At 38.0% G+C, this 21,344-nt stretch overlaps 1 pseudogene; it reads left to right on the forward strand.

Annotated features, from left to right (window-relative positions):
• The first annotated feature begins 2,846 nt into the window (after positions 1–2,846).
• On the forward strand, positions 2,847–18,283 carry LOC143858974 (uncharacterized; annotated as a pseudogene).
• The last annotated feature ends 3,061 nt before the right edge of the window (positions 18,284–21,344 follow it).

Raw genomic sequence — 21,344 nt, forward strand, 5'->3', positions numbered from 1 at the left:
CATGGCACATCTAATTCGCTTTCTGAAAGCCGTGCTTCTAATCTGCTCAAAATATAGGGCTTTTACTGTGATGTCGTGAAATCTTGATTTTATGGGGTTTCTTACTCGTTTCTTATTTAATCTATGGAAGTTTCTTCATTCAAGTTGCTCTCTATTGTTTGATTTACTGAAATACTAGATTCGATATGCTGTAATTTTAGGGTTTTTGTTTTATCCCTTATTTTTTGCACTTGTAAAGCTCTTGATACTACCAACTTTTTTGGCTTGCATAGGAGGACTAATTTTTTTAGATCTTTTTCTTTCAGTTAAGATGCTAAAAAGGTTATTCTCTTTTCGATTTTCTGTTTCTATCTATAGGGTTTTCTATCTTCTATGAATGTTTGTAAGGTTCTCAAAGATGAAATGATCTTGTATTATCTGTACTGTATTGATTTCGTTGTGATTATGAATTATCTTGTAAGCTACATCCATGTTCTTGATGTTGATATTACTGTTTGATTTTTCTGATTATTATTCGTCTCTCTTATTTTCTTTATAATAATCGATTTTTTCCCCTTTTCAATTGTTGTTAGATGTGAGATGAGTTTGGGTATTTAAGAAGCTGAGCTCACCTGGTTTTGCTACACAAGAAAATCTAGTTTCTGCTCCTATTTTGTAGATCTATACCCAAGGTAATGCTGATCCCAAATTCTCATCGTCTTCTTTTCTTTTTCTTTTTTTTGTAATGTGAATTGTTCATGTTGGTTTCTGTTGATTTTTTTTTGTACTCTCTTGATCTAAGTCGATTTGAACCTAGGGTTTCCTCTGTTCAAATTTCTCTACTTTGATTTTTCATGATTTGAATTGAGACTATTTCATGTCTTGATGGGATCTGAACATTTATTTTCTTTATGTTATAGCACTCTTCTGTCGTGTACTCTGTGTTTTTGCTGTGTTAAACCACATAATTGTTAACTCATGATTCATGTTTTAATTGGGTTTTGACTGTTCACGTTTTAATTGTTATTATTAACTCATGATTTGTTTTTGAGTACTATCCACTTGTTGTTAGATGGATGATAGGAGACTTAGAACCGAGGATGGTCGCCCCACAAAGAGGGCAAAGTTGATTGTGAGTGCTGTTGCGACAATAGTGAGCGCAGCAACCACTGCACTCGTATTCTTCCAACAGTATTACGACGAATACCTACGAAGAGCTCCATACGAAAACAACTACTTCACAGATCGGGAATTTATTACGCGTGCCGTGACGTCAGACGAACATTGCAAGCACTCAGGATGAACGTCTGGTGCTTCGGACGATTTTTTCGACTGCTTAGAAGCACCGGCGAACTTAAAGATACAATACATTGTAACATTGATGAGCAGGTTGCAATGTTCTTACATATTGTATCTCACAATCAACGGAACCGGTCAATTAGAGCCTTCACACAACGATCAGGTTCCACGGTTTCTCGTTATTTCAACAAGGTCTTGAAAACTATTCTAAGCTTGAAATCCGAGTTTATAAAACCTCCGACGAGTGAGATACCAGAAGTCATTCGCACTAATCCAAGATTCTGGCCTTATTTCAAGGTAACCTCAAATACTAAGATTCTGGCCTTATTTCAAGAGACCGACTGATATATTTTAATCTTTCTATGCTAGGATTGCATTGGTGCCATAGACAGAACTCATATTCCTGCTAAAGTGAGAGCCGAATATAAGCCTCGGTTTATTAATCGAAAAGGTTATCCTTCTCAAAATGTGTTGGCAGTTTGTGACTTCGATTTAAAGTTCAATTACATTTTGGCTGGGTGGGAAGGATCGGCATCCGACTCAAGGATATTAGGAAATGCAACATCACGACCTAATGGGCTTCCTTGCCTTCCAGGTATCCTTTACCTTTCGTTCTACTTATTATGTTAGTTATGAATAGACAATGGCGATACTGAGAATATACTTTCTTCGTTGTAGGGAAGTTTTATCTCGGCGATGGTGGCTATCCTTTACTTCGTAGTTTTATAACACCGCACCGAGGCATAGCGTATCATTTAAATGAAATCAGGGGTCGAAGACCACGAACGCCAGAGGAACTCCTTAATCACATACATTCATCGCTCTGGAATGTAGTGGAACGTGCATTCAGCGTCCTCAAGAAGCGCTTTAGAATTTTAAACGAGGAACCGATGTACCTTTACGAAAAACAGATTGATATTGTTCTAGCTTGTTGTTGTGTCCACAATTTCATTCGAAGGGAGATGGCAGATGATGATCTTCTTGATGACGTAGATCTAGAGTTACGAGCAGTGGTCCCGCCTGAGGAAGAAGAGCCTGTCCCATATGTTCCACTTAGTAGGGCCGATGATGCACGAGAGGGGACTAGGATTAGAAATGAATTGACCACGAATATGTGGAATGACTTTCAACATTGATTTATGTATCGCCTTTTTTTTTATGGCTTGTTTGTAGCTTGTTTTTAAAAAACAATAAACTCGTATTCTATGGTCTCATGAGTTTTATGTATGGTCTCATAAGTTTCTCGTTTTTGTATGGTCTCATGAGTTTCTCGTTATTGTATGGTCTCATGAGTTTTATGTATGGTCTCATGAGTTTCTCGTTATTGTATGATCTTATGAGCTTCTCGTTATTGTATGGTCTCATGAGTTTCTCGTTATTGTTTCAATTCATATAGGATGGCTGCAAGTCGCATGGGTAGGAACCATTACTGGAATACTGAGATGGATAAGGTGTTGGTGGATGCGTTATTGGAACAAGTATCGGAAGGGCACAAGATACTCAATGGCTTTAAAGATGTCGCTTACACGGCGGCAAGCAGAGCAATGAATAGTTGATATGGGAAAGATATGACGAAAGAGCATATCAAAAATCGAGTCAAGACCCTAAAAAAGAAATTCGTGGCCGTCAACACTATAATAAACACAAGCGGATTTGGCTGGGATGACGTCAATAAGAAGATCGAAGTGACGGAAGATGTCTACAATGCTTGGGTCGCTGTGAGTACAAAGTGACATCTTTGTTTCATTTGTTAATTACTCTGGCTCGTAATATTTATAACTATTTTTCCGAATTTCTTGTAGGTTCACCCTGAACATAAAAAATATTTTACAGAGAAACATGTGTTGATAGATGATTTTCGTCACATTTTTGGTGAAGACTATGCCACGGGTGGGTGGAGTAGGGATGACGTTGCCCCTAGTCAGGAGGTGTAGAGTTCAGCTCCGCATATTGACTATCCCCTGAGACTGAAACAATTCCAGAGTCTCCTATGGTGGGTGAGAGCAGTAGGGGACTTGGGCCTAGAACTTCATCTCCGGTTAGAGATTTTGCAAGAAGCAATGAAGGTCAGAGGGGGACGAAGCGTAGTGCAGCAAAATATATGAATTCTATGGAAGGGTTTACTTCAACTTTGGAGAAGGTTGCAGATGCAATCAAGGATCTATCGAAGGAACCTTTTGACAATGACGAGCTTCATGATGCCGTGTTTGGGTTAGAAGGATACGAGGAGGACATCTTGGAGAGGGCTTATGAGTACCTCAACCGTAACCCTACGGAGGTTCGTGCTTTTATGAAGTACACAGTAGAAAGGAGGGAGCGCTACATGTGGAGGAAGATGGAAACCCTTGAATTCTGAGTGATTGTGGATGTGGATGTGGATGTGGACTTACATAAACATGTGGTTGTTGGATGGTTCTGGATGTGGACTTCATTTGGACATGATCTTTTTTTTGGTTGGCTTGTCTGTTTTTTTTGGTGAACATGTTTATGTACTATTTTTGTTAGTTGGTTTGGACTTATAGATGTAAGGACTTGGCTTGGTCTTTTTGTTATGCGATATTACGGTCTGCTTCTTCTTGGCAACTATATATTTGTGACAATTTTTTGTCAAGTCTATGTTGGTTGCCTGATTTATATCTTGGCAGCTCTATATTTCTGACAATTTGATTGGGATTGTTATTGTTCAACTTCTGTTTGTCATGGTTTTCTTATTTTGATTGACTTCAGAGGGTTAGACCCACTTATTTTAGACTAGATTCTATGTTGGCATCATTTCTGCATATCAGTTTGTCACAGTTTCTATTTAACAGGTTTCTATTGAGTTTCCCTGCAATGAAACACATATTTCGGTAGTTTCTGTTAGTTTCTGTGAGGTTTCTGTCAGGTTTCTATGCAACGAAATGCTCATCTGACATGTTTCTTTTCCTTCACTTTCTTTTCTGCCACATCAGTTTACTTCCCTTCACTTCCCTTCCCTTTCCTTTCCCGACGAGAGAACTGAGCATAAGGATGATAAGAAACGAATGAATGAATGCTCTCTTCAATTCAGAGTTCTTTAAAAACGAAAATTCTATCTAAGTAATCACAACTGACAGGTCTCCTGGATAACTACAATAGTTACACGTGGGGTATGGATAAATCCAATCCAATACTGACCATTGTTCGCAAAACTCCATTTTAAACGGTGTTTTTTTTTTCAAAAAAAAAAAGTGTTTTATTAGTGTGCCATTTAAAACTTTTACTACAAATAAAACTCCAGTTTTTTAAGGCAAACGTTTTAAACACATTTTAAAGGCGTTTTAAACGTTTTAAACATATTTTTTGGGCCAACTTTCTTATTTGACCCCACTATATTTTGTAAATGACAAAATTCTAAACTCATTTTCTTGTGTTTCCGTTTTTTTTTTAACTTTGTTTTTTTTTTAACCAATGCCGTATAAAACTCGAAATTTTGTCTTTCATATTTTTTTGCCGAATCACGTTTTATTGACTATTGTTGTGGTAACTAGATTAGTATTATGAAAATACAAAGTGAGGGTATGGCAACCCAATAGCGGGGTAAATTGGGTTGTAAAAACTTTTGCCATAAATAATGTTGAATTCAAACTTAATGGCAAATCAAACAACAATCCACAAATCTATATAATATATATATATATATATATATATATATATATATATATATATATATATATATATATATCAAGCTGAATGTGGTAAGCTGGGGTGGCGCCACGTGGACCCCTACTGCATTCCGAAATTTAAAAACGCTTTAAGGGGATGTTGCACACTTTTGAAATTCCAAAAGTTCTTTAAGAGTCGCTAAACAAAAATAGGAAAATGAAACGCCTTTTCACACGTATTCCTCTATCATACGAAACCTTAGTAAAGTATCTTATTCCAATAAACATTTAACGCAAAAAAGTTTTCCTATAAAGAGTTCCAAAAAATAGGAACATTTCTAAATTGATTTCATTTAAATTGCAAAATACGCATTTAACGCAATAAAGTTTTCCAATAAATATTTAACGCAATAAAATTTCCCAATAAAGAATCCCATAAAAATAGGAACATTTCTAACTTGATTTGTACAAATCCGTAAGATCATAATTTTTTCTTCGCCCCGTGCATTGCATGGGACTACAACTAGTTAAAGATAGAACCAAATGTACAAACAAGAATAGAGAGAGCAGATAGAAAGTGTGCGTCGAGATTTGCTTAGTTCTTGAAACCTGGCAGCTTTTACTAAAATGCCACTCAAACGACTAGTTTTCACCCTAGCCTATATATATGTTCCTTAACCCTCTAAACAGAATTCTAACACTCATAAACTCAATTGGAAAGCCTTTTGGAGTTCGAAAACCCTTTGGAGCCTATTGAATCAATATCAAGTGAATTGGACATAGGATTTCTTTTTACAACGATACTATTATTGAAAAAAATAGCTCGTAGTTCTGTTAAATTCGGCAGAAGAACGGCGATATTTGAAAGATGTCGCTACTGATCTTTGGAAATTCGGCAGAATACCGACACCCAGTTGAGCTACCTAAAAATTTCTCTACTTTCTCTCTTCTAAAGTAAAGAAACTAGGGTTTTCTAGAAATCAGGAAAAGGTTTTGAACTGAAAAAACAGAAGAGAAATAACCAGAAGTTAAAAATTTAAACGAGAGAGAAGTTAAAATCTGATTTACGCTTACGCCCCCTCTATTTATAGAATTCGGGGGGGGGGGTATTTTTGTAAATTTCCACTCAAATTTCGCAAAGTGCGAAATCGGAAAATCCAATTTCACAATTTGCGAAATTTGGAGTCACATCAGTGCCATGTCGGTTGTATGGGGAAATGTGATTTCCTATCTTTTGTGTTTTTTCGAAAACTATGATTTTTCATCTCTTTTGGAGAATTTCGGCTAACCGCAAGTTCTCCGATTGGACTCCGAATCACGCGCGATCAAATCCGTTGGATCCCTCGTTCCGGGAAGATTCCAATGAATCTAATATCGTTAGCTTTCGAGACACGAAGTATTTTTGGGTTAAAACGGATGTTTTTGACTCAAAGTTAACTTCTCGGCTATGCTGTGTGATAATGGGCTTTTTGGTTCTGCCGTAAAAGGCGGGTGATATGTAAAGACAGGCTTTTGTTGCATCTCTGGGATAAAATCATTTTCGAAAAGTATTTTCCTGTTTCAATAACCTAAAGAGAGATTGAGAGAAAAGGAACCGGTGCTCTAGGACTCGACATGAGATTCTTCCTTGCGACAACTTACCATTAGTCCCACCTTGACAAAATTGGGTGTCTTCAACTATTTACAAATTAGTTTGGGGAGATGATCCCCCCCACCCCACCCCCCACGCGTAGGATTATGTGCCCCACTTTTAACATGAATTGTGGGCAGACTTTAATTTGATCTAAAAGTATATAACAAATTGGTTGATCTCAAAGTAGTTGTCATGTACAAAAACGACCATGACTCGGTGCATCTCCATTACCATGCTCCATTCATGTATAGGAGTCCCTGATGTTGAGGCTTTCCTAGTGCAAAGGCAGGTTGAACAACCTCTGCCTGTCAAAGAAAAGCAGATAATGGAGAGAGATTAGATTAGTGACAAACCCAACAAATGATGGTGAAAAACCCTTTTTTTAAATGTTAGTGAAAAAAAATTTCTATCTTTGAACTTTTACATCTTCATCAAATATGCAAGCATGATTAAGTCTTAGAAATTGGAATACAGAATCTTCACATGCCCATTCATCCAAGTTAACAGAAAGGTATATAACTATCTTTATCCATTTGTTAACCAAAAAGTACTTACAGAAATCGCTGAATTCCGCTGACAAATAAATTTTGGGAGCTGAACTAGCAGGTTCAATGGCTATATTTAGGAAACTGATTTTTCATTTGAATTTTTATACCATTATCAGTTAACTATGCTCGGGAACCCTTTCCAATCCGTGAACATGGTCACATGCATTCAAAGAGGGATTCCATTTAGTATTCAATACGGCAAAATGATATAGCAACCACCTTGTTTAGTGTTCATCATGAGAAGCTAAAACTAAAAATGCAAAGAAAACACCAAAGTAGTTATTCCTATACACAGATTACATGTCCTATAAAGACTGCTAATCACAACTCAATTAACTTGTAAGAGGGGCTGATCGATTGCCTCATGGCATCTAACACCAGTTGGGTCTCAAGAGGCTTCTCAGAGCAAAATTAGAAGCAAGGCGGATAATTCCCATGATTGGTCGTTTGAAAATGCGCGGGATAAGGATTCGAGGTATTCAGGAAGGATGGAAAGTGGCAGAGATAAAGGTCTTGGAAGTCGTGAACGGGAAAGGAATCCGAGGAGAAGATGGAATGAATCTGAATCTGTCAGAAAGGCCGATGATGGTGGTTATTTGGATCATAAGCATGCGTCTTCTAGAGAGAGAAATGTTGATGCAAGAATCGAATCGGAAGATAGTAAAAGGAGGGCTTTAGATTCAAACATTCATAAGGGTGTTAGATCAAGCAATAAGGAATAGAGAAGGGTTGATGGAGAGAGGAGTAAAAGTAGAGGCATGTGAGAGGCTCAAGAAGAAAGATCAGAAGGTGTTAGAGACAATAGGCAGATGAGTGTCAGAGAGAAAACGGTGAAGGATGTTGAGTCTAGCGCCCATAGGCTGCGCTCCAGAGCCCATGGAAAGAAAACTGAGAAGAACAGACACCAACGAGACCTTGCACATAGTGGCCGTGATGATGCGGAAAGTCGAGAGAGGTCTGATAATACAAATAGAAGTGGTAGGGAAGTGAGGCGCACTAGAAGGTCACGAAGCCCTGAGAGAATTGAGAGACATCGTCAGGAGTCGGATGAAATTGATCGAGGTTTCTCTCAATCTGACAATGAAAGAAGTATTATCCACAAAGGGAGGCAAAGTGAAAAAGAAGCTTACGGAAATGATAGATCCAAAGGCAGAGAGAGGGATTGGGGAGGTTCTAAACATAGTTGGAGGAAAAGGCAGCAGAGCAGGAATGATAAAGAGGCAAAAGATGGGGATGGTGATTTTGACTATAAAAAGGAATGGGACTCACAGAGGCGTGAACGGGATAGAATGGATAATGAGAAGCTTCATGGTAGACCTGCTTATAGAAAAGACAGAAGCAGGACTGAAGGCATGAAAACCTCGAGTGTTGGAACTAAAAATGAGTATTCTGATGTGATAGAGATTAGGCCCAAGTCTCTTGATTATGAGAGAGAGGAGTCTGGATCCATGTTTTCTAGGCATACTAGTGCAGGCCAGACTTCTAGTAGGGGTTCACTGCCTCCATTTGGAAATAACCAGGGACCGGGGTCTTTCAATACCGGCATTCCTCAAGGAAGAAAAGGAGGCAGGAGAGGAGGAGGAGGAGGGGTTCAGGGTAGGGACACGGGCAACATGTAATCCCAGTGCCTATGGTAGGACCGGGCAACATGTAATCCCAGGGCCTATGGTGGGACCTCCCTTTGGTCACTTGAGCTTGCCACCTGGACCCATGCGGCCCATTGGCCAGAACATGTCAGCAGTTCCAGGCCCACCAATTATACCGATTTTCATTCCTCCATCTCCAGGGCCAATTGTTTGGCCTGGACCTCGAGGTTTTGATATGAATGTGTTGGCTGCCCCACCTGGACTTTCTCCCATACCACCACCACGATTGCTACGACCGCGATTCCTTCCTAATATGGGGACTGGCCCAAACCATGCAATGTATTTTAATCAATTTGGCCCTTGAAGAGGAGTATCTCCTAGCATAACTGGTCCTGGATTTAATATAATGGGACCAATTGGACGTGGAGTACTTCATGATAATGCTCCAATGGGTTGGGGTCCACCTAGGATTAGTTCTCCCCCTGGTAAAGCTCCTTCAAGGGTAGAGCAAAATGACTACTCCCAAAATTTTGTGGATACTGGTATGCGACCACAGAATTTCATCAGGGGGCTAGAACTTACCAGTGTTGTGGAGGATTACCCAAAGCTGAGGGCAAAGCTGAGGGAACTTATTCAGAGGAAAGATGAAATTGTGGCCAAATCTTCATCCCCACCTATGTATTACAAGTGCGACCTGCGCAACCATGTGTTGTCCCCTGAATTTTTTGGCACCAAGTTCAATGTCATTCTTGTCGATCCCCCATGGGAGGAATATTTCCATCGGGCTCCTGGTGTTACTGACCAAAAGAAATACAAAATCTAAAAATTGAGGTACATCATTTACTTGTCCTAAGTTTATTCACTTCATTGTTGGCGTATATGATATGGCTTTTGGACGTCTTTATTTTCCCTCAAATCTTTTTACATAATTACATATGCAAATTTGCTGTCCATTCATATTATTTTATAACCTTGTGCTTTTCTCTGAAGTCTTAACCCTGATCTTACCATGTTTTCAGGCAATTGCTGACACTCCTTCATTTATCTTCCTTCGGGTTGGTGATGGCGTGGGTCTTGAGCAGGGACGCCTTTGCCTAAAGAAGGTGTGTTAGTTGAGTTTTACAGAAATTATTATTTAACTTACATCTGAATTGAGTATTGATCTTGATTACCACAGCTAAGAGAGGACCCTAGAGAAAATATCTGATAGCATTAACATGATAACATCTCTTAACATCTCTCAACTTCATTGCATTGCTTTGGAATTTATTCATTTATTTATTTATTTATTTTTGGAAAATGAATTGCTTTGAACTTTATGCTCACACAGAATACAGACAAAAAAAAACTTCATTCCATTGTCCCCTGCTGGAATGCAGTAATGTTTTCAACTGTAATATACCCTTTCATTCGGTCCATATCCCATTCCAAAATTTGATTAATCGAAACAATAGGGACTTTTTCGGAGATTGGATGCAGTTACCACTTACCAATTCACCTATGATTTAGCTGGCACTTTGAATTTATTATCGACACACGTGTCATATCGTGTCCACACCCGTCGACACTCCTTTAGACACCTTTAAATGTAATGCTACAAGTGTTAGACTTAATATGGGCGAGTGGACACGTTTTTGTACCGTGCCAAGTGTGACATTTTATTTTATTATAGAATATTGTATATACTTCTTTTATTATTAACTCTTCTTTTATTATAAGCTCGTTTTTAGCTCTTCTTTAACTAATATTTGTTGTTATATCCATCCCATCCCCCATCCCCCCTTCCCCTCTCCTTTCTCCTAAACTTAAAAGTCTAAACAAACTCTAGCTCCAATCGGACCAATACTATGTTCATTATAACATATTGGTCTCCCTTACTCGCTGTATATTGGAGACGGAAGAGAACTAGATTAAATTGATGAATGTGTTGTTATTTGATTATCTCATGTTTGTTTTGAATTATAGTTGAGATTTATTAATTTGTTAAATGATTTCCATATTTATATTGTTACAAACTATACAGTAATTGGTAATTTATATGTACGTACATTTCACCATTTTTAGATTTTTAGATATCGTCATGTCTGACAGCTCATATCCGTATCCACAAATCATAGCAATTCACCCTCTCAAGAGGAGAAAAGGATGAATTCTTCCCTCTGTTCGTGTAGTCTATGCATAAATATCCATTAATGTGATGTGTTTCATGTGTGGAGCTAACCATATCTCTGAATCCTTTTGCATGATGTATTCTCATTTTCTGTCATTCCTAGGAGCTCTAATGAATTCGCTGATCGCTCAGCCAAATCAGGAGCATCAAGTGTCTCACATGTATGGGGCAATTTTTACCACCCCCCCCCCCCCCCCCCCCCCCAAGTGTGTGCGTGCTCCACCAAAGTGCTTTTGTAATTCTTTATCCTTAATTAAATTGGTATCTATTTTGGAAAAAAAAAGGGTATTAGGGATGTGAACAGGTTGGACCCATTGGCTTTCAAAAAAAAAAAAATGGAGCAATTTTTACAAACCCCCACCAGTGCCCGCGTGCTCCGCCGAAGTGCTTTTGTAATTCTTTATCCTTAATTAAATTGATTTCTATTTCAAAAAAAAGGTATTAGGGATGTCAACAGGTTGGACCCATTGGCTAATCAGATCTACAATTTATCTTGTAGTCACACCATCACCAATTTCTGACTATCCAATTTAGCTTGGAAACTTGAAGACATCACCGCTGAAATACAGGACTTGGTTCGTGTTATTTGCCCACATATGAGAAGGTCGGCCAATGAAATGGCTGACTGACTTGCGAAGCATGGGGTCGACCTACGTTCTGTGGCTGTGGTGCTTAATACCCATCACGATGGTGTCGGATAGCCTCTTGATTTTTGCATGATAACACCTTGGGATTTTAGGCTTTATGTATCCCTAGGCTTTTGATATTTTGCTTGTACTCTGATCGCAGGCAATCATGTTCTGTTCTCTTTTGGGTCGGCTTGTCCCCTCCGAGTTGTAACTTGATTTTTTTGGTGAATGGAATGTTTACTGTTACCTTTCAAAAAAACAAGGGCAAAGCTGACTTTTTCCTGTCCATCGATGCATCTAGTTTATGTTGCCCAGAACTGCACATACATGTGTTCAGGACCACATCCTTGGAACCATCTGAATATTTCTTGTTGGTTGGATTTTACTATATGTGCATGTATTTGTTCTTTTTAATGATCTCTTTATTTCTGTGCATCACTTGTGGGTATCCCCTTTTGCTAGAGACATGGATGCATGTCCTTGCATGCTTTCTATCTGTTTGCATTCATGGACATATGTACTTTCGAAGGACCCATAGATTAAAAACACAAGTGGGAAACCATAATGCTGGGCAGCCTAGGTGGGTCAGGCTCTGCGAACCCGCGGTGTTGCTGGCTCTTTATGGGCAATCAGCTGGCCAAGTGGCCCGAACTGGAAATTGGCTAGTCATATTATAGTGATAATAAACGTGAAAGAGCTCAGATTACTGGTATGAGTCTCTTATTTTTTTACTCATTTTTTTAACTAGTACTTGACCAATTTTTTCCTACAAATCCTTAATTTTTAAAGTGTATCCTGATTAGTCTTCTAAATCATTAAATAGCCAAAAAAGGTTTTGACTCATCGAAAAATATTTCCAAAAGGTGCATAAACACCTATGTTGCATGGATTAGGATTCGCGTGTTGGACTCCGACACGGTTTCGAGGTGTCGGATTCGGCAAGCCCCAAAAACTAGGATTCGTGGATTCGGCAATTTTTAAATAAAATAAATTTTAAAAATTATATATATATTCATGAAAGTTTTGAGGGTGAAGGATCGATGCGTTTGAATTTAGAGTCGAAGGAGGAAGGGGAGTCGATCTTCCAGGGTCGAGGGGCTAGGGTTTTTAGTAAGAAAGTACAGGTTGCGCCTTCATATAAAAAAAAGTTAAGAAGAAAAAAAAAATTAAAGGGGAGATATATAGGATTCACATTTTAAAAGAGAATCCGATGAGTTGGATTCATCCGAAAAAAAACAGTATTCGTGCGGGACACGGCTATTACAAGAATCCGGGTGTGTCCCACGAGAATCCATGTTCGATTCGCGTGTGGAGGCGTGTCGACACAGATTCGGCATAGGGGGGCAAAGAATCCATGCAACATAGATAAACACTAACTTCAACCAGGCAAAAACTTTTTTATGACAAAAATAGCCTTTAAACAAATCTAGAATCATGATTTTGCCTGTACTTTTTAATTTCTTAGTGTTCCTCATGTGAAATTGATTGTTGTGTTCGTAAGAAAAGGTAGAACCTGAATGTATTTGTCAATTCCATCCAAAATGGAGGGCACTCCACAGGCCTCCACTCCACAGATCACTGTTGGAATTTGAAAAACCAAAGTCAAGATCTTATAAAGGAAAAACAGCTATAGATGAAGGAAGAAGCATAATCAGTAACATCAAGTAGGCACTAAAGTTTTTTTTTTTTTTTTTGACATATCTAAAATCTTGATTGTAGCGTAATGGAGAACACCGACTTTTGCCCAAAAAAAACAAACAAACAAAAAGAAAAAGAAAAATAAAAAAGATTTCTATAAAAGTAGTAGTTAAACCTTGTTGAAAATAATTGTAAAAAAGTTGTGCTTTTTTAGCTATTTGTGTTTTGGATGACTAATTTGGACAAGCTAAGGGAATATACACGCTTCAATTTTGAAGAACGGGCCTACTTAAGCCTAAGGCTTCATAACATGATAGGATGATCCTATAGGGCTGATTTTTGGTAGATCCATGAAAGGGCCCTCCAAATGAATGCTTTGGATCCCCCAAAAAATATGGGGCCACATGTGTTTTTGAGCACGTGCTTAGATAAGCTATCTAAGCACGTGCTTAGAAACACTTTTCTCATATATATATATATATATATATATATATATATATATATATATATATATATATATATATATATATATATATAGCTGGATGGGGATTTCACTGTTCACGCCCACTTGAACAGTCCCCCCATCCGGCGTTTGATCCTACGTGGCATCCACCCTCCATCCCGCAATTTAAAAAAACCCAAAAACGTCCAAACATTCAAAACCCCCAAACATTGTGACTCTTCATTATCCAACGTTTCTCGCAATTTTTACACTCTTCATTATCCAAACAGTGGGCCCCACAATGTTTGGGTAATGCAAACCATTGATTTGATGGGCCCTCACATAGATAGGGTGTGTCCAAAAAGTCAGCTCCATAGGATCATCCCGACCCTATGATTTGCGGAGGCAAAAATGGACGTGTAAAAACCTTCACAAATCTGTCCATTTTTGCCTCCACAGTTTGAAGGGTTGGGATGATCCTATGGAGCTATTTTTTGGGCACACCCTATCAATGTGAAAGCCTATCAAATGAATGGCTTGGATCGCCCAAACAATGTGGGCCCACTGTATTTGAAGCCGGCGGTGTAGCTAAGTTAGCTACACGAGTGTGTAGCTTTATTTGAAGCCGGCGGTGTAGCTAAGTTAGCTACACGAGTGTGTAGCTTCACTATCCTCTCTCTCTCTCTCTCTCTCTCTCTCTCTCTCTCTCTCTATATATATATATATATATATATATATATATATATATATATATATATATATGGGGAAAGTGATTGTGAGCGGCCCCTCATATAAGCTTATATGAGGTGACCCCTAAAAACATGGTGGGCCCACATTTTTGGGGTGATCCAAACCGGTCATTTGATAGGCTCTGACATAGATAGGGGGTACCCAAAAAATCCCCTCCATAATCATCCCAACCCTTCGAACTGTGGAGGTGAAAGAGAGGAAAATGGACGGGTAAGAAGCTGATTTTTTTGGCACCCCCTATCTATGTCAGGACCTATCAAATGACCGGTTCGGATCACCCCAAAAATGTGGGCCCACCATGATTTTAGCAGTCACCTCATATAAGCTTATATGAGGGGCCGCTCACAATCACTTTCCCCTATATATATATATATATATATATATATATATATATATATATATAGAGAGAGAGAGAGAGAGAGAGAGAGAGAGATTTAAGCCGGCGGATTAGAGAATGATTTCTAGTCAGCCGACTAGAAACACTTTCCTATATATATATATATATATATATATATATATATATATACTAGTGAAAAAACCCTTGTGATGAACGGGGGGACAATAAAAATAGAAGGGTATTATTCGATGAGAGGAAAAAAAACTTGAGATGTAAGCAAATTACACAAAAAATTATCAACTTTTATTGATAATTAAAAGTTGATTCAAATTACATAAAAAAATAATATATTTCAAATATTTTTGAAAAATGTAAGCAAAATGTAAAAAGGAAAAAAATAAACTAAAAGAATTAGTTGGTAAGATGAAGAGTGCTCAAATTAAACAGACCCCTTGGGGAAACTCAAGATGCCAATCAGGTGGGGACATGAAAAAACAACCATAGATCTAAGAAACCGCCAAATACAAAGAAAACACACAGTAAGGTAACTATGAAGTGAAAATCAGCGAAGTATTTCAGAACCACAACAAAGTATTTAAGAACCAGAGAGTGAAATTCATAAAAAAGAAGAAAAAAAGAGGAACAGATCATTCTAGAAAACAATCCTGATGCCCATAAGGGTGGTCTTCAAGGTGATGCCAAATAATTCATAGAGAGGACAAACGCAAATAATTTCAATTTAAAATATGGTAATTTCAATTTAATTCCTAGTTTCAGACCCCTGAAATTTCGACCGAAATTCTGAAATTTCGGTCAAAATTGGTAATAATTTAAAAACGTTATTTAATTAATTTTAACATTTCTTTTTTTGACACATGTTTTACATAAACTTCTCATATGTTTCGGCCAAATAACACTTTAAGGTGGGCGTTTGAGGACGTACGGTAGTATCACAATACAGATTGTTTGCTTTCTACCTCCAACAAATTATTCTCCAGGGAGTGTGAATTTATCATCACCCTTTAGCGTATTATGTTTATATTTGAGTATATTGAACAAATCACAATTTTATTTTTCTTTTGGAATGATAACATGTTACAATTTTAACTTTTGTTGTCATGTGCAATGCACATTCACGTAAATTAGTTGTTCTATAGAAAGGATGTTGAAAATTTAATCTTCACCACTAGATCTTGATCATCTATCTACTTGACTTTCTTGCCTTGGAAGATAAGACTTGACCACATTGGAAATCTCCTTTGTGGCATTTAATGGCGTAGGGACTATGTTTTGTGTTTTGGAATTGTGCTGGCCATTTACTTTTCATATAATAGTGTGTTAGTGGTGCTTAGGAAAGCTAATAGCAATTAAGAAAAGCTATTTTTTGATTTATAATGAGGGCTAAGATTTAGACCTTGTATCTTCTTCATTTGTAAGGTTTTTTAGTGAAATTTGATGTTTTTTGAGTTGCACAACAACTTGGGTTACTTTCTTTGTGTGTTTGGCATCAAGAGAACAATCTTCTTCTCTTGAAACTCATCTTCTCCTTCCAACCTCGTTGGTTTCATTCCAACAAAGTGGTATCAAAGCATAGGTTGGAGGTTGATCATGGCTTCCAATATGTTGCAAACTCAACTTCCTCAATTCAATGGCAAGAACTACAACCAATGGAGCATTCAAATGAAGGTGTTGTATGGATCTCAAGATCTATGGGATATTGTTGAGAATGGTATTGAAGAACTTGAGGATCGGATGATCTGTTGCATGTCAGAACAAGCACCTCATGAGTGAAGACAAAATTTGCTGAAAAGCGAGCCTATGTGGCTGGTCTGACATGCAACAAACCATCCGAAAAATGCCTTCTAATGTGTCGCTAGGAAATCCCAAACAATTATATTAATATATTGGAAAATAATTTGCTATTTTATTCAAGAGATATTTACTAAAGTCATAGTACATCTATATGAGTTGGGTCGGGTTTCGGGTTTCGTTTTTTTCTTTAAACCTGACCTTGCCCAAGATTGAGTCAGGTTTTTCAATCTAAAACCCGACCCTACCCAAGACCCATGATTTCTAAACCTGACCCATGCTATTTTTGGGTCGGGTCAATGCGGGTCGTGTAAAACGCGACCCAAGTTGCAACCTTACTCATTAAGAGTCCTAAATCAGAAATATAAATTTTACTGACTTGAATGAAGGATGACAAGCAATCTGGATTGCGATACTGCCGAACGTCCTCGAACGCCTACCTTAAAGTGTTATTCAGCTCAACTCCAGTGCAAGGATCACACGACCGAACCACCTACAAGAACTGTAGGAGAATGGATTGTTGTAATGCACCGCTCAACAATCCGATCAAGCAAGCTCTCTATTGAATCACACTTTCTATTATCTTTAGATGCTCTAGAGTAGTTTCCTTTCTTGGTGTCTCCGGATGCTAGAATGAGGGCTCTATTTATAGAGTTCAAGTAGCAACCCAGAGGTCACCCATTAACGGTGACCATTAATGGATTCATGTAATTATAGGTGAGTCTTCTAAGAGTCATACATGAATCCTTAATCATAAAGGTCATGCATGAATTCCTAGATGACTCTCTCCATAAATTCCAAGTCCTAAGAGCCATGCATTTCCATGTCCTTAAGATCCATGCATGAATCTCCACATTCACTGAAACTTCTAACATTTAATGTTTCAATAAGTATAGAGCCATACATGAATCCTAATCCAAAAAATCGTGCATGAATCTCTATATACAATATTCACCATTATTAGATACATGCTCAAGGTTTAATAGAAGATTCGAAACTCATTTCTTGGAACAAAATCCAACAATCCCCCACAAGTTTCAAACTTATCAACCAAGTATTAGAGAGCACTAGTTACATTGCACAAAATGAAAATGTCCGAAGACTTGAATTTCTAAATAGATTATCTAAATTGTGAGTGTAAGTACATGGTGGACTTAGCCTTGAACCAGCACATTTCAACTTTTTCAGTAATCACACATGACTAGATCCAAAGTACGTGTGCATAGTGGACCAAGCCTTAAACTATCACACTACTCACAAATTTGCCTGAAACAAATAGCACACACAGAGCTCCTCTCACTCCACAGCAACTCAATGAGTTGAAAGACAATCGGAAGAAGGACAAGAAGGTTTGTTCTTTATCTATCAAGCGGTGGATGAAGTCATCTTTGAACGAATTTCATCGGTGACTTCGGCAAAAGAAGATTAGATACACTCTATACATCATACAAAGGAGAAGACAAAGTAAAGTTGGTAAGATTACAAACCCTTAGATGTGAGTTTGATGCATTAAGGATGAAGGATTCAGAATCGATTGAAGATTTTTACAATCGTGTTATTTCTCTTGTAAATCAATTGAGAGTAAATGGTGAAGATATTCAAGATCGAAGAATTGTTGAAAAAATCCTTAGAAGTTTGACTCTGAAATTTGAGTATATTGTTGTTGCGATTGAAGAATCAAAGGATTTAGCTACTTTATCCTTAGAAAGTTTGTTGGGATCACTCCAATCCCATAAACTGTGAATGAAGCAATTTGATTCTTCTTCTCTAGAACAAGCTTTTCAAACTCAAGTCTCTTTTAGGGGTGACTCTAGAGGAAGAGGAAGAGGAAGATGAATGAATTCTTTTCGTGGAAGAGGGAGAAATGATGGAGGAAGAAATCAAGAATATGAAAAAGATGAAGGTGGTTCTTCTACAAGAGGAAGAGAGAGAGGAAGACCTGTATCCCAAATTCAATGCTATCATTGTCAAAGGTTTGGTCATACCATGAAGTATTGTAGAAGGAAGATTGCGGAAGAAAGCAAGAAAGAATCTACCTTCATGCATAAGAAAGAAGAAAGTAAAGAAGAAGACACTCTTTTTCTTGCTTATAATGTGCAAGAACTGGCTCTTGATGAGACGTGGTATCTTGATAGTGGTTGTGGTAACCACATGACAGGCAACAAAGGCGTGTTTGTAAAATTGGATGAATCTCTCAAAAGTGAAGTTCGAACGGGTGATGGCAAGAGGCTTTCCGTAAGGGGAAGTGATGATATTCTTGTTCAAACAAAGAAAGGCGTCAAGCACATCTCCAATGTTTTCTATGTTCCCGGTCTAAAGCACAATCTCTTGAGTGTTGGGCAACTTCTAATGAAAGGTCATGATGTTCATTTCAAGGAAGATGTATGTGAAATCAAAGACAAAAATCATGTTCTCATAGCCAAGGTGAGAATGACTCAAAACAAGATGTTTCCTCTAAAGTTTCAAAGTGAAGGTCTACCTTGTTTCAACACCATTGTCAAAGATATGTCATGGCTATGGCACTTCACTATGGTCACTTGAGCTTTAGCACTTTATCTCTCATGAACAAGAAGCATATGGCGAGAGGCATGCCGAACATGGACCGCCAAGATCAAGTCTGTGAAGGGTGTGCACTTGGAAAGCATCAAAGAGATTCTTTTCCCGTTGGAAAGACTTGGAGGGCATCAAATCCTCTTGAGCTAGTGCATTCGGATTTATGCGAGCCTATGCAAACAACATCAATTGGAGGTAATCGATATTTTCTCACCTTCATTGATGATTATAGTAGAAAGACATGGGTTTATTTCCTTAAAGAAAAATCAAAAATTTTTGGATGCTTTAAAACTTTCAAGAGCTTGGTTGAAAAGCAAAGTGGTTTCATGTTGAAAACTTTACGTTCCGATAGAGGTGGTGAATATGTTTCTCATGAGTTTGAGAATTTCTTGAAAGAAAATGGGATTCGGCATCAACTTACCACTCGGTACACACCTCAACAAAATGCGGTTGCCGAAAGGAAGAATCGGACAATTATGGAATTGGCAAGAAGTATGTTGAAAGCAAAAGGGATGCCTAATATGTTTTGGGCGGAAGCCGTTGCATGTGCCATCTATCTCTTGAATCGGGCATCATCAAAAAGTGTTCAAGGTATGACTCCTCAAGAATCTTGGAGTGGTCATAAGCCTTGTGTTGCTCACTTGAGAATATTTGGTAGTATTGCCTACTCTCACTTGCCGGATGAAATAAGAAGAAAGTTGGATGACAAATCCGAAAAATGCATCCTTGTTGGGTATAGAGAAAGTTCAAAAGCGTACAAGTTCTTCAATCTCATGACTAAGAAAATTGTCATAAGTAGGGATGTGAAGTTCAATGAAGAAGAGTCTTGGAATTGGAATCAAAGTGAGAAGAAGAAAGAAGTTTTGGTAGATATGGATGAAAGAAAAGATACTCATGATGGTGGAATTGAAGAAAATGAAGAGGATATAGCCCCTCCTATCACTCCATACTCTTCTCCATCTTTTTCAGCTCCATCATCTTCAACAAGCCCCGACTCTCCTCCAAGCAAGACAAAAAGCATAAGGAAAATTTATGAAAAGTCTAGAAGAATTACCAATGAAGAGTTGGCGAATTTTTCTTTGTTTGCCGATGCCGATGCCGGTCCGATTAGTTTTGAAGAAGCTTGTCAGGAAGAAAAGTGAAAGCAAGCAATGGATCAAGAAATGTGTTCAATTCAAAAGAACAATACATGGGAGCTAACGGAGCTTCCAAATGGGCAAAAGACTATTGGTGTGAAGTGGGTATACATAACAAAGTTGAATGCAAGTGGTGAAGTTAAAAAGTATAAAGCTGGCTTAGTAGTAAAAGGCTACAAGCAAAGGTATGGCATTGATTATAAAGAAGTGTTTGCTCTCGTTGCTCATCTTGAGACAATTCGTATGGTTCTAGCTTTGGCGGCACAAAATAGTTGGAAAGTTTATCAAATGGATGTCAAATCGGCATTCTTGAATGGGTTTCTTGAAGAGAAGGTGTATGTTGATCAACCTCCCGGTTATGTGAAGAAAGGTGAAGAAAGCAAAGTGTGTGTCGATTGAAGAAGGCTTGTATGGCTTGAAGCAAGCACCAAAGGCATGGTATAGTCGCATTGACGGATATTTCATGAAGAATGGTTTCAAAATGTGTCCTTATGAATACACCCTCTACATCAAAGAGAACAGGTGAGCTTTTGATTGTTTGCTTATATGTTGATGATTTGATTTTTACCGGAAATAGTTCAAGCATGTGTGAAGAATTCAAAAGAAATATGATGCAAGAATTTGAGATGACCGACATGGGTCTTCTCCATTTATTTCTTAGTATTGAGGTCAACCAAAGATATGATGGAATTTTTATTTCTCAAAAGAAGTATGAAAAAGATTTGCTAAAGAAGTTTAGAATGGAAGGTGCTACACATATTAGCACACCTATGAAAGTTGGCTTAAAACTATGCAAGAATGAGGATGAGAAAGGAGTTGATGCAACTCTTTATAGAAGTCTTGTTGGTAGTCTCATGTACTTGATGGCCACAAAACCGGATCTTATGTTTGCGGTGAGTATGATTAGTAGATTTATGGAATCACTAAAAAGAAGTTATTGGGAAGCTGGCAAAAGAATCTTAAGGTATGTATGTGGAACCATTGATCATGGGATATGTTATGGAAGAGTTGAATATTCAAGTTTGGTTGGTTATTGTAATAGTGATTGGGGCGGTAGTAGACACCCCATTTTGACCGTGCCCTAAACCTCCCATGTTTGAGGAAAACCTAACCAAACCAATGTTTTAAAATCCCAAAATCCACCCTAAGCTAGCTTAGGGTCCCACCAAGGTCCCTGCAAAATTTCGTTAAAATCCGAGCACGTTTACCTAG

The sequence above is a fragment of the Tasmannia lanceolata genome, unplaced genomic scaffold, assembly GCF_043159265.1.
Source record: "Tasmannia lanceolata isolate RefF3 unplaced genomic scaffold, GAP_Taslan_0.1 ptg000029l, whole genome shotgun sequence".
Taxonomy (NCBI): Eukaryota; Viridiplantae; Streptophyta; class Magnoliopsida; order Canellales; family Winteraceae; genus Tasmannia; species Tasmannia lanceolata.